Source organism: Ambystoma mexicanum, chromosome 7q (genome assembly GCF_040938575.1).
Source record: "Ambystoma mexicanum isolate Mex_15411 chromosome 7q, UKY_AmexF1_1, whole genome shotgun sequence".
NCBI lineage: Eukaryota > Metazoa > Chordata > Amphibia > Caudata > Ambystomatidae > Ambystoma > Ambystoma mexicanum.
Genome location: NC_090941.1, coordinates 305,945,201 through 305,957,333, shown reverse-complemented (window position 1 = coordinate 305,957,333; position 12,133 = coordinate 305,945,201).

Here is a 12,133-nt window from a genome sequence, read left to right as displayed (position 1 = left end):
AATAATGGGTTAATGACAGCATATTGGTGCACCTTTCTCATTTCAACATGTTCTTCATGTGCGTTTGCATCATTTTCAGGTGAGTTTTGCTGTCGTTTTATATATTAGGGTAGCGTTCCGGCCCGTTCCGGATACTTTTTCGTGTTAAAATGTAGATTTTGGGCAGCAATGGGTTAGTGACAGCACATTGTTCATCCTTTGCCATTTCAAAATGTACTTCATGTGTGTTTGCATCATTTTCAGGTGATTTTTGCTGCCATTTTATATGTTAGGGTACCGTTCCGGCCCGTTCCGGGTACTTTTTCGTGATAAAATGTAAATTTTGGGCAATAATGGGTTAATGACAGCATATTGGTGCACCTTTCTCATTTCAACATGTTCTTCATGTGTGTTTGCATCATTTTCAGGTGAGTTTTGCTGCCGTTTTATATATTAGGGTAGCGTTCCGGCCCGTTCCGGGTACTTTTTCGTGTTAAAATGTAGATTTTGGGCAGTAATGGGTTAATGACAGCACATTGTTCATCCTTTGCCATTTCAAAATGTTCTTCATGTGTGTTTGCATCATTTTCAGGTGAGTTTTGCTGCCGTTTTATATATTAGGGTACCGTTCCGGCTCGTTCCGGGTACTTTTTCATGTGAAAATGTAGATTTTGGGCTGTAATGGGTTAATGACAGCATATTGGTGCACCTTTCTCATTTCAAAATGTTCTTCATGTGTGTTTGCATAATTTTCAGGTGATTTTTGCTGCCTTTTTATATGTTAGGGTACCGTTCCGGCCCGTTCTGGGTACTTTTTAGTGTGAAAATGTAGATTTTGGGAAGTAATGGGTTAATGACAGCATATTGGAGCACCTTTCTCATTTCAAAATGTACTTCATGTGTTTTTGCATAATTTTCAGGTGATTTTTGCTGCCATTTTATATGTTAGGGTACCGTTCCGGCCCGTTCCGGGTACTTTTTCGTGATAAAATGTAAATTTTGGGCAATAATGGGTTAATGACAGCATATTGGTGCACCTTTCTCATTTCAACATGTTCTTCATGTGTGTTTGCATCATTTTCAGGTGAGTTTTGCTGCCGTTTTATATATTAGGGTAGCGTTCCGGCCCGTTCCGGGTACTTTTTCGTGTTAAAATGTAGATTTTGGGCAGTAATGGGTTAATGACAGCACATTGTTCATCCTTTGCCATTTCAAAATGTTCTTCATGTGTGTTTGCATCATTTTCAGGTGAGTTTTGCTGCCGTTTTATATATTAGGGTACCGTTCCGGCCCGTTCCGGGTACTTTTTCATGTGAAAATGTAGATTTTGGGCTGTAATGGGTTAATGACAGCATATTGGTGCACCTTTCTCATTTCGAAATGTTCTTCATGTGTGTTTGCATAATTTTCAGGTGATTTTTGCTGCCTTTTTATATGTTAGGGTACAGTTCCGGGTACTTTTTCGTGTGAAAATGTAGATTTTGGGCAGTAATGGGTTAATGACAGCATATTGGTGCACCTTTCTCATTTCAAAATGTACTTCATGTGTGTTTGCATAATTTTCAGGTGATTTTTGCTGCCATTTTATATGTTAGGGTACCGTTCCGGCCCGTTCCGGGTACTTTTTCGTGATAAAATGTACATTTTGGGCAATAATGGGTTAATGACAGCATATTGGTGCACCTTTCTCATTTCAACATGTTCTTCATGTGTGTTTGCATCATTTTCAGGTGAATTTTGCTGCCGTTTTATATATTAGGGTAGCGTTCCGGCCCGTTCCGGGTACTTTTTCGTGTTAAAATGTAGATTTTGGGCAGTAATGGGTTAATGACAGCACATTGTTCATCCTTTGCCATTTCAAAATGTTCTTCATGTGTGTTTGCATCATTTTCAGGTGCTTTTTGCTGCCATTTTATATGTTAGGGTACCGTTCCGGCCCGTTCCGGGTACTTTTTCGTGTGAAAATGTAGATTTTGGGCTGTAATGGGTTAATGACAGCATATTGGTGCACCTTTCTCATTTCAAAATGTTCTTCATGTGTGTTTGCATAATTTTCAGGTGATTTTTGCTGCCTTTTTATATGTTAGGGTACCGTTCCGGCCCGTTCCGGGTACTTTTTCGTGTGAAAATGTAGATTTTGGGAAGTAATGGGTTAATGACAGCATATTGGTGCACCTTTCTCATTTCAAAATGTACTTCATGTGTGTTTGCATAATTTTCAGGTGATTTTTGCTGCCATTTTATATGTTAGGGTACCGTTCCGGCCCGTTCCGGGTACTTTTTCATGATAAAATGTAAATTTTGGGCAATAATGGGTTAATGACAGCATATTGGTGCACCTTTCTCATTTCAACATGTTCTTCATGTGCGTTTGCATCATTTTCAGGTGAGTTTTGCTGTCGTTTTATATATTAGGGTAGCGTTCCGGCCCGTTCCGGGTACTTTTTCGTGTTAAAATGTAGATTTTGGGCAGCAATGGGTTAATGACAGCACATTGTTCATCCTTTGCCATTTCAAAATGTACTTCATGTGTGTTTGCATCATTTTCAGGTGATTTTTGCTGCCATTTTATATGTTAGGGTACCGTTCCGGCCCGTTCCGGGTACTTTTTCGTGATAAAATGTAAATTTTGGGCAATAATGGGTTAATGACAGCATATTGGTGCACCTTTCTCATTTCAACATGTTCTTCATGTGTGTTTGCATCATTTTCAGGTGAGTTTTGCTGCCGTTTTATATATTAGGGTAGCGTTCCGGCCCGTTCCGGGTACTTTTTCGTGTTAAAATGTAGATTTTGGGCAGTAATGGGTTAATGACAGCACATTGTTTATCCTTTGCCATTTCAAAATGTTCTTCATGTGTGTTTGCATCATTTTCAGGTGAGTTTTGCTGCCGTTTTATATATTAGGGTACCGTTCCGGCTCGTTCCGGGTACTTTTTCATGTGAAAATGTAGATTTTGGGCTGTAATGGGTTAATGACAGCATATTGGTGCACCTTTCCCATTTCAAAATGTTCTTCATGTGTGTTTGCATAATTTTCAGGTGATTTTTGCTGCCTTTTTATATGTTAGGGTACCGTTCCGGCCCGTTCTGGGTACTTTTTCGTGTGAAAATGTAGATTTTGGGCAGTAATGGGTTAATGACAGCATATTGGAGCACCTTTCTCATTTCAAAATGTACTTCATGTGTTTTTGCATAATTTTCAGGTGATTTTTGCTGCCATTTTATATGTTAGGGTACCGTTCCGGCCCGTTCCGGGTACTTTTTCGTGATAAAATGTAAATTTTGGGCAATAATGGGTTAATGACAGCATATTGGTGCACCTTTCTCATTTCAACATGTTCTTCATGTGTGTTTGCATCATTTTCAGGTGAGTTTTGCTGCCGTTTTATATATTAGGGTAGCGTTCCGGCCCGTTCCGGGTACTTTTTCGTGTTAAAATGTAGATTTTGGGCAGTAATGGGTTAATGACAGCACATTGTTCATCCTTTGCCATTTCAAAATGTTCTTCATGTGTGTTTGCATCATTTTCAGGTGAGTTTTGCTGCCGTTTTATATATTAGGGTACCGTTCCGGCCCGTTCCGGGTACTTTTTCATGTGAAAATGTAGATTTTGGCCTGTAATGGGTTAATGACAGCATATTGGTGCACCTTTCTCATTTCAAAATGTTCTTCATGTGTGTTTGCATAATTTTCAGGTGATTTTTGCTGCCTTTTTATATGTTAGGGTACAGTTCCGGGTACTTTTTCGTGTGAAAATGTAGATTTTGGACAGTAATGGGTTAATGACAGCATATTGGTGCACCTTTCTCATTTCAAAATGTACTTCATGTGTTTTTGCATAATTTTCAGGTGATTTTTGCTGCCATTTTATATGTTAGGGTACCGTTCCGGCCCGTTCCGGGTACTTTTTCGTGTGAAAATGTAGATTTTGGGCTGTAATGGGTTAATGACAGCATATTGGTGCACCTTTCTCATTTCAAAATGTTCTTCATGTGTGTTTGCATAATTTTCAGGTGATTTTTGCTGCCTTTTTATATGTTAGGGTACCGTTCCGGCCCGTTCCGGGTACTTTTTCGTGTGAAAATGTAGATTTTGGGCAGTAATGGGTTAATGACAGCATATTGGTGCACCTTTCTCATTTCAAAATGTACTTCATGTGTGTTTGCATAATTTTCAGGTGATTTTTGCTGCCATTTTATATGTTAGGGTACCGTTCCGGCCCGTTCCGGGTACTTTTTCGTGATAAAATGTAAATTTTGGGCAATAATGGGTTAATGACAGCATATTGGTGCACCTTTCTCATTTCAACATGTTCTTCATGTGCGTTTGCATCATTTTCAGGTGAGTTTTGCTGTCGTTTTATATATTAGGGTAGCGTTCCGGCCCGTTCCGGGTACTTTTTCGTGTTAAAATGTAGATTTTGGGCAGCAATGGGTTAGTGACAGCACATTGTTCATCCTTTGCCATTTCAAAATGTACTTCATGTGTGTTTGCATCATTTTCAGGTGATTTTTGCTGCCATTTTATATGTTATGGTACCGTTCCGGCCCGTTCCGGGTACTTTTTCGTGATAAAATGTAAATTTTGGGCAATAATGGGTTAATGACAGCATATTGGTGCACCTTTCTCATTTCAACATGTTCTTCATGTGTGTTTGCATCATTTTCAGGTGAGTTTTGCTGCCGTTTTATATATTAGGGTAGCGTTCCGGCCCGTTCCGGGTACTTTTTCGTGTTAAAATGTAGATTTTGGGCAGTAATGGGTTAATGACAGCACATTGTTCATCCTTTGCCATTTCAAAATGTTCTTCATGTGTGTTTGCATCATTTTCAGGTGAGTTTTGCTGCCGTTTTATATATTAGGGTACCGTTCCGGCCCGTTCCGGGTACTTTTTCATGTGAAAATGTAGATTTTGGCCTGTAATGGGTTAATGACAGCATATTGGTGCACCTTTCTCATTTCAAAATGTTCTTCATGTGTGTTTGCATAATTTTCAGGTGATTTTTGCTGCCTTTTTATATGTTAGGGTACAGTTCCGGGTACTTTTTCGTGTGAAAATGTAGATTTTGGACAGTAATGGGTTAATGACAGCATATTGGTGCACCTTTCTCATTTCAAAATGTACTTCATGTGTTTTTGCATAATTTTCAGGTGATTTTTGCTGCCATTTTATATGTTAGGGTACCGTTCCGGCCCGTTCCGGGTACTTTTTCGTGTGAAAATGTAGATTTTGGGCTGTAATGGGTTAATGACAGCATATTGGTGCACCTTTCTCATTTCAAAATGTTCTTCATGTGTGTTTGCATAATTTTCAGGTGATTTTTGCTGCCTTTTTATATGTTAGGGTACCGTTCCGGCCCGTTCCGGGTACTTTTTCGTGTGAAAATGTAGATTTTGGGCAGTAATGGGTTAATGACAGCATATTGGTGCACCTTTCTCATTTCAAAATGTACTTCATGTGTGTTTGCATAATTTTCAGGTGATTTTTGCTGCCATTTTATATGTTAGGGTACCGTTCCGGCCCGTTCCGGGTACTTTTTCGTGATAAAATGTAAATTTTGGGCAATAATGGGTTAATGACAGCATATTGGTGCACCTTTCTCATTTCAACATGTTCTTCATGTGCGTTTGCATCATTTTCAGGTGAGTTTTGCTGTCGTTTTATATATTAGGGTAGCGTTCCGGCCCGTTCCGGGTACTTTTTCGTGTTAAAATGTAGATTTTGGGCAGCAATGGGTTAGTGACAGCACATTGTTCATCCTTTGCCATTTCAAAATGTACTTCATGTGTGTTTGCATCATTTTCAGGTGATTTTTGCTGCCATTTTATATGTTATGGTACCGTTCCGGCCCGTTCCGGGTACTTTTTCGTGATAAAATGTAAATTTTGGGCAATAATGGGTTAATGACAGCATATTGGTGCACCTTTCTCATTTCAACATGTTCTTCATGTGTGTTTGCATCATTTTCAGGTGAGTTTTGCTGCCGTTTTATATATTAGGGTAGCGTTCCGGCCCGTTCCGGGTACTTTTTCGTGTTAAAATGTAGATTTTGGGCAGTAATGGGTTAATGACAGCACATTGTTCATCCTTTGCCATTTCAAAATGTTCTTCATGTGTGTTTGCATCATTTTCAGGTGAGTTTTGCTGCCGTTTTATATATTAGGGTACCGTTCCGGCTCGTTCCGGGTACTTTTTCATGTGAAAATGTAGATTTTGGGCTGTAATGGGTTAATGACAGCATATTGGTGCACCTTTCTCATTTCAAAATGTTCTTCATGTGTGTTTGCATAATTTTCAGGTGATTTTTGCTGCCTTTTTATATGTTAGGGTACCGTTCCGGCCCGTTCTGGGTACTTTTTCGTGTGAAAATGTAGATTTTGGGCAGTAATAGGTTAATGACAGCATATTGGAGCACCTTTCTCATTTCAAAATGTACTTCATGTGTTTTTGCATAATTTTCAGGTGATTTTTGCTGCCATTTTATATGTTAGGGTACCGTTCCGGCCCGTTCCGGGTACTTTTTCGTGATAAAATGTAAATTTTGGGCAATAATGGGTTAATGACAGCATATTGGTGCACCTTTCTCATTTCAACATGTTCTTCATGTGTGTTTGCATCATTTTCAGGTGAGTTTTGCTGCCGTTTTATATATTAGAGTAGCGTTCCGGCCCGTTCCGGGTACTTTTTCGTGTTAAAATGTAGATTTTGGGCAGTAATGGGTTAATGACAGCACATTGTTCATCCTTTGCCATTTCAAAATGTTCTTCATGTGTGTTTGCATCATTTTCAGGTGAGTTTTGCTGCCGTTTTATATATTAGGGTACCGTTCCGGCCCGTTCCGGGTACTTTTTCATGTGAAAATGTAGATTTTGGGCTGTAATGGGTTAATGACAGCATATTGGTGCACCTTTCTCATTTCAAAATGTTCTTCATGTGTGTTTGCATAATTTTCAGGTGATTTTTGCTGCCTTTTTATATGTTAGGGTACAGTTCCGGGTACTTTTTCGTGTGAAAATGTAGATTTTGGGCAGTAATGGGTTAATGACAGCATATTGGTGCACCTTTCTCATTTCAAAATGTACTTCATGTGTGTTTGCATAATTTTCAGGTGATTTTTGCTGCCATTTTATATGTTAGGGTACCGTTCCGGCCCGTTCCGGGTACTTTTTCGTGATAAAATGTACATTTTGGGCAATAATGGGTTAATGACAGCATATTGGTGAACCTTTCTCATTTCAACATGTTCTTCATGTGTGTTTGCATCATTTTCAGGTGAATTTCGCTGCCGTTTTAGATATTAAGGGTAGCGTTCCGGCCCGTTCCGGGTACTTTTTCGTGTTAAAATGTAGATTTTGGGCAGTAATGGGTTAATGACAGCACATTGTTCATCCTTTGCCATTTCAAAATGTTCTTCATGTGTGTTTGCATCATTTTCAGGTGCTTTTTGCTGCCATTTTATATGTTAGGGTACCGTTCCGGCCCGTTCCGGGTTTTTTTTCGTGTGAAAATATAGATTTTGGGCAGTAATGGGTTAATGACAGCACATTGTTCATCCTTTGCCATTTCAAAATGTTCTTCATGTGTGTTTGCATCATTTTCATGTGAGTTTTGCTGCCGTTTTATATATTAGGGTACCGTTCCGGGCCGTTCTGGGTACTTTTTCGTCTGAAAATTTAGATTTTGGGCAGTAATGGGTTAATGACAGCACATTGTTCAACCTATCCCATTTGCAAAATGTTCTTCATGTGTGTTTGCATCATTTTCAGGTGAGTTTTGCTGCCATTTTATATATTAGGGTACCGTTCCGGCCCGTTCCGGGTACTTTTTCATGTGAAAATGTAGATTTTGGGCAGTAATGGGTTAATATTGGTGCACCTTTCTCATTTCAAAATGTTCTTCATGTGTGTTTGCATTATTTTCAGGTGATTTTTGCTGCCTTTTTATATGTTAGGGTACCGTTCCGGCCGGTTCTGGGTACTTTTTCGTGTGAAAATGTAGATTTTGGGCAGTAATGGGTAAATGACAGCATATTGGTGCACCTTTCTCATTTCAAAATGGTCTTCATGTGTGTTTGCATCATTTTCAGGTGATTTTGACTGCCTTTTTCTATGTTAGGGTACCGTTCCGGCCCGTTCCGGTTACTTTTTCGTGATAAAATGTAGATTTTGGGCAGTAATGGGTTAATGACAACATATTGGTGCACCTTTCTCATTTAAAAATGTTCTTCATGTGTGTTTGCATAATTTTCAGGTGATTTTTGCTGCCTTTTTATATGTTAGGGTACCGTTCCGGCCGGTTCCGGGTACTTTTTCGTGTGAAAATATAGATTTTGGGCAGTAATGGGTTAATGACAGCATATTGGTGCACCTTTCTCATTTCAAAATGTACTTCATGTGTGTTTGCATAATTTTCAGGTGATTTTTGCTGCCTTTTTATATGTTAGGGTACCGTTCCGGCCCGTTCCGGGTACTTTTTCGTGTGAAAATGTAGATTTTGGGCAGTAATGGGTTAATGACAGCATATTGGTGCACCTTTCTCATTTCAAAATGTACTTCCTGTGTGTTTGCATAATTTTCAGTGATTTTTGCTGCCATTTTATATGTTAGGGTACCGTTCCGGCCCGTTCCGGGTACTTTTTCGTGATAAAATGTAAATTTTGGGCAATAATGGGTTAATGACAGCATATTGGTGCACCTTTCTCATTTCAACATGTTCTTCATGTGTGTTTGCATCATTTTCAGGTGAGTTTTGCTGCCGTTTTATATATTAGGGTAGCGTTCCGGCCCGTTCCGGGTACTTTTTCGTGTTAAAATGTAGATTTTGGGCAGTAATGGGTTAATGACAGCACATTGTTCATCCTTTGCCATTTCAAAATGTACTTCATGTGTGTTTGCATAATTTTCAGGTGATTTTTGCTGCCATTTTATATGTTAGGGTACCGTTCCGGCCCGTTCCGGGTACTTTTTCGTGATAAAATGTAAATTTTGGGCAATAATGGGTTAATGACAGCATATTGGTGCACCTTTCTCATTTCAACATGTTCTTCATGTGTGTTTGCATCATTTTCAGGTGAGTTTTGCTGCCGTTTTATATATTAGGGTACCGTTCCGGGCCGTTCCGGGTACTTTTTCGTCTGAAAATTTAGATTTTGGGCAGTAATGGGTTAATGACAGCACATTGTTCAACCTATCCCATTTCCAAAATGTTCTTCATGTGTGTTTGCATCATTTTCAGGTGAGTTTTGCTGCCGTTTTATATATTAGGGTACCGTTCCGGCTCGTTCCGGGTACTTTTTCATGTGAAAATGTAGATTTTGGGCTGTAATGGGTTAATGACAGCATATTGGTGCACCTTTCTCATTTCAAAATGTTCTTCATGTGTGTTTGCATTATTTTCAGGTGATTTTTGCTGCCTTTTTATATGTTAGGGTACCGTTCCGGCCGGTTCTGGGTACTTTTTCGTGTGAAAATGTAGATTTTGGGCAGTAATGGGTTAATATTGGTGCACCTTTCTCATTTCAAAATGTTCTTCATGTGTGTTTGCATTATTTTCAGGTGATTTTTGCTGCCTTTTTATATGTTAGGGTACCGTTCCGGCCGGTTCTGGGTACTTTTTCGTGTGAAAATGTAGATTTTGGGCAGTAATGGGTTAATGACAGCATATTGGTGCATCTTTCTCATTTCAAAATGTTCTTCATGTGTGTTTGCATCATTTTAGGTGATTTTGGCTGCCTTTTTCTATGTTAGGGTACCGTTCCGGCCCGTTCCGGTTACTTTTTCGTGATAAAATGTAGATTTTGGGCAGTAATGGGTTAATGACAACATATTGGTGCACCTTTCTCATTTCAAAATGTTCTTCATGTGTGTTTGCATAATTTTCAGGTGATTTTTGCTGCCTTTTTATATGTTAAGGTACCGTTCCGGCCCGTTCTGGGTACTTTTTCGTGTGAAAATGTAGATTTTGGGCAGTAATGGGTCAATGACAGCATATTGGTGCACCTTTCTCATTTCAAAATGTTCTTCCTGTGTGTTTTCATCATTTTCAGGTGAGTTTCGCTGCCGTTTTATATATTAGGGTAGCGTTCCGGCCCGTTACAGGTACTTTTTCGTGATAAAATGTAGATTTTGGGCAGTAATGGATTAATGACAACATATTAGTGCACCTTTCTCATTTCAAAATGTTCTTCATGTGTGGTTGCATCATTTTGAGGTGATTTTGGCTGCCTTTTTATATGTTAGGGTACCGTTCCGGCCCGTTCCGGGTACTTTTTCGTGACAAAATGTAGATTTTGGGCAGTAATGGGTTAATGACAACATATTGGAGCACCTTTCTCATTTAAAAATGTTCTTCATGTGTGTTTTGCATAATTTTCAGGTGATTTTTGCTGCCTTTTTATATGTTAGGGTACCGTTCCGGCCCGTTCCGGGTACTTTTTCGTGACAAAATGTAGATTTTGGGCAGTAATGGGTTAATGACAACATATTGGAGCACCTTTCTCATTTAAAAATGTTCTTCATGTGTGTTTGCATAATTTTCAGGTGATTTTTGCTGCCTTTTTATATGTTAGGGTACCGTTCCGGCCCGTTCCGGGTACTTTTTCGTGTGAAAATATAGATTTTGGGCAGTAATGGGTTAATGACAGCATATTGGTGCACCTTTCTCATTTCAAAATGTTCTTCATGTGTGTTTGCATTATTTTCAGGTGATTTTTGCTGCCTTTTTATATGTTAGGGTACCGTTCCGGCCGGTTCTGGGTACTTTTTCGTGTGAAAATGTAGATTTTGGGCAGTAATGGGTTAATATTGGTGCACCTTTCTCATTTCAAAATGTTCTTCATGTGTGTTTGCATTATTTTCAGGTGATTTTTGCTGACTTTTTATATGTTAGGGTACCGTTCCGGCCGGTTCTGGGTACTTTTTCGTGTGAAAATGTAGATTTTGGGCAATAATGGGTTAATGACAGCATATTGGTGCATCTTTCTCATTTCAAAATGTTCTTCATGTGTGTTTGCATCATTTTCAGGTGATTTTGGCTGCCTTTTTCTATGTTAGGGTACCGTTCCGGCCCGTTCCGTTTACTTTTTCGTGATAAAATGTAGATTTTGGGCAGTAATGGGTTAATGACAGCATATTGGTGCACCTTTCTCATTTCAAAATGTTCTTCATGTGTGTTTGCATTATTTTCAGGTGATTTTTGCTGCCTTTTTATATGTTAGGGTACCGTTCCGGCCGGTTCTGGGTACTTTTTCGTGTGAAAATGTAGATTTTGGGCAGTAATGGGTTAATATTGGTGCACCTTTCTCATTTCAAAATGTTCTTCATGTGTGTTTGCATTATTTTCAGGTGATTTTTGCTGCCTTTTTATATGTTAGGGTACCGTTCCGGCCGGTTCTGGGTACTTTTTCGTGTGAAAATGTAGATTTTGGGCAATAATGGGTTAATGACAGCATATTGGTGCATCTTTCTCATTTCAAAATGTTCTTCATGTGTGTTTGCATCATTTTCAGGTGATTTTGGCTGCCTTTTTCTATGTTAGGGTACCGTTCCGGCCCGTTCCGGTTACTTTTTCGTGATAAAATGTAGATTTTGGGCAGTAATGGGTTAATGACAACATATTGGTGCACCTTTCTCATTTCAAAATGTTCTTCATGTGTGTTTGCATAATTTTCAGGTGATTTTTGCTGCCTTTTCATATGTTAAGGTACCGTTCCGGCCCGTTCTGGGTACTTTTTCGTGTGAAAATGTAGATTTTGGGCAGTAATGGGTCAATGACAGCATATTGGTGCACCTTTCTCATTTCAAAATGTTCTTCCTGTGTGTTTTCATCATTTTCAGGTGAGTTTCGCTGCCGTTTTATATATTAGGGTAGCGTTCCGGCCCGTTACAGGTACTTTTTCGTGATAAAATGTAGATTTTGGGCAGTAATGGGTTAATGACAACATATTGGTGCACCTTTCTCATTTCAAAATGTTCTTCATGTGTGTTTGCATCATTTTGAGGTGATTTTGGCTGCCTTTTTATATGTTAGGGTACCGTTCCGGCCCGTTCCGAGTACTTTTTCGTGACAAAATGTAGATTTTGGGCAGTAATGGGTTAATGACAACATATTGGAGCACCTTTCTCATTTAAAAATGTTCTTCATGTGTGTTTG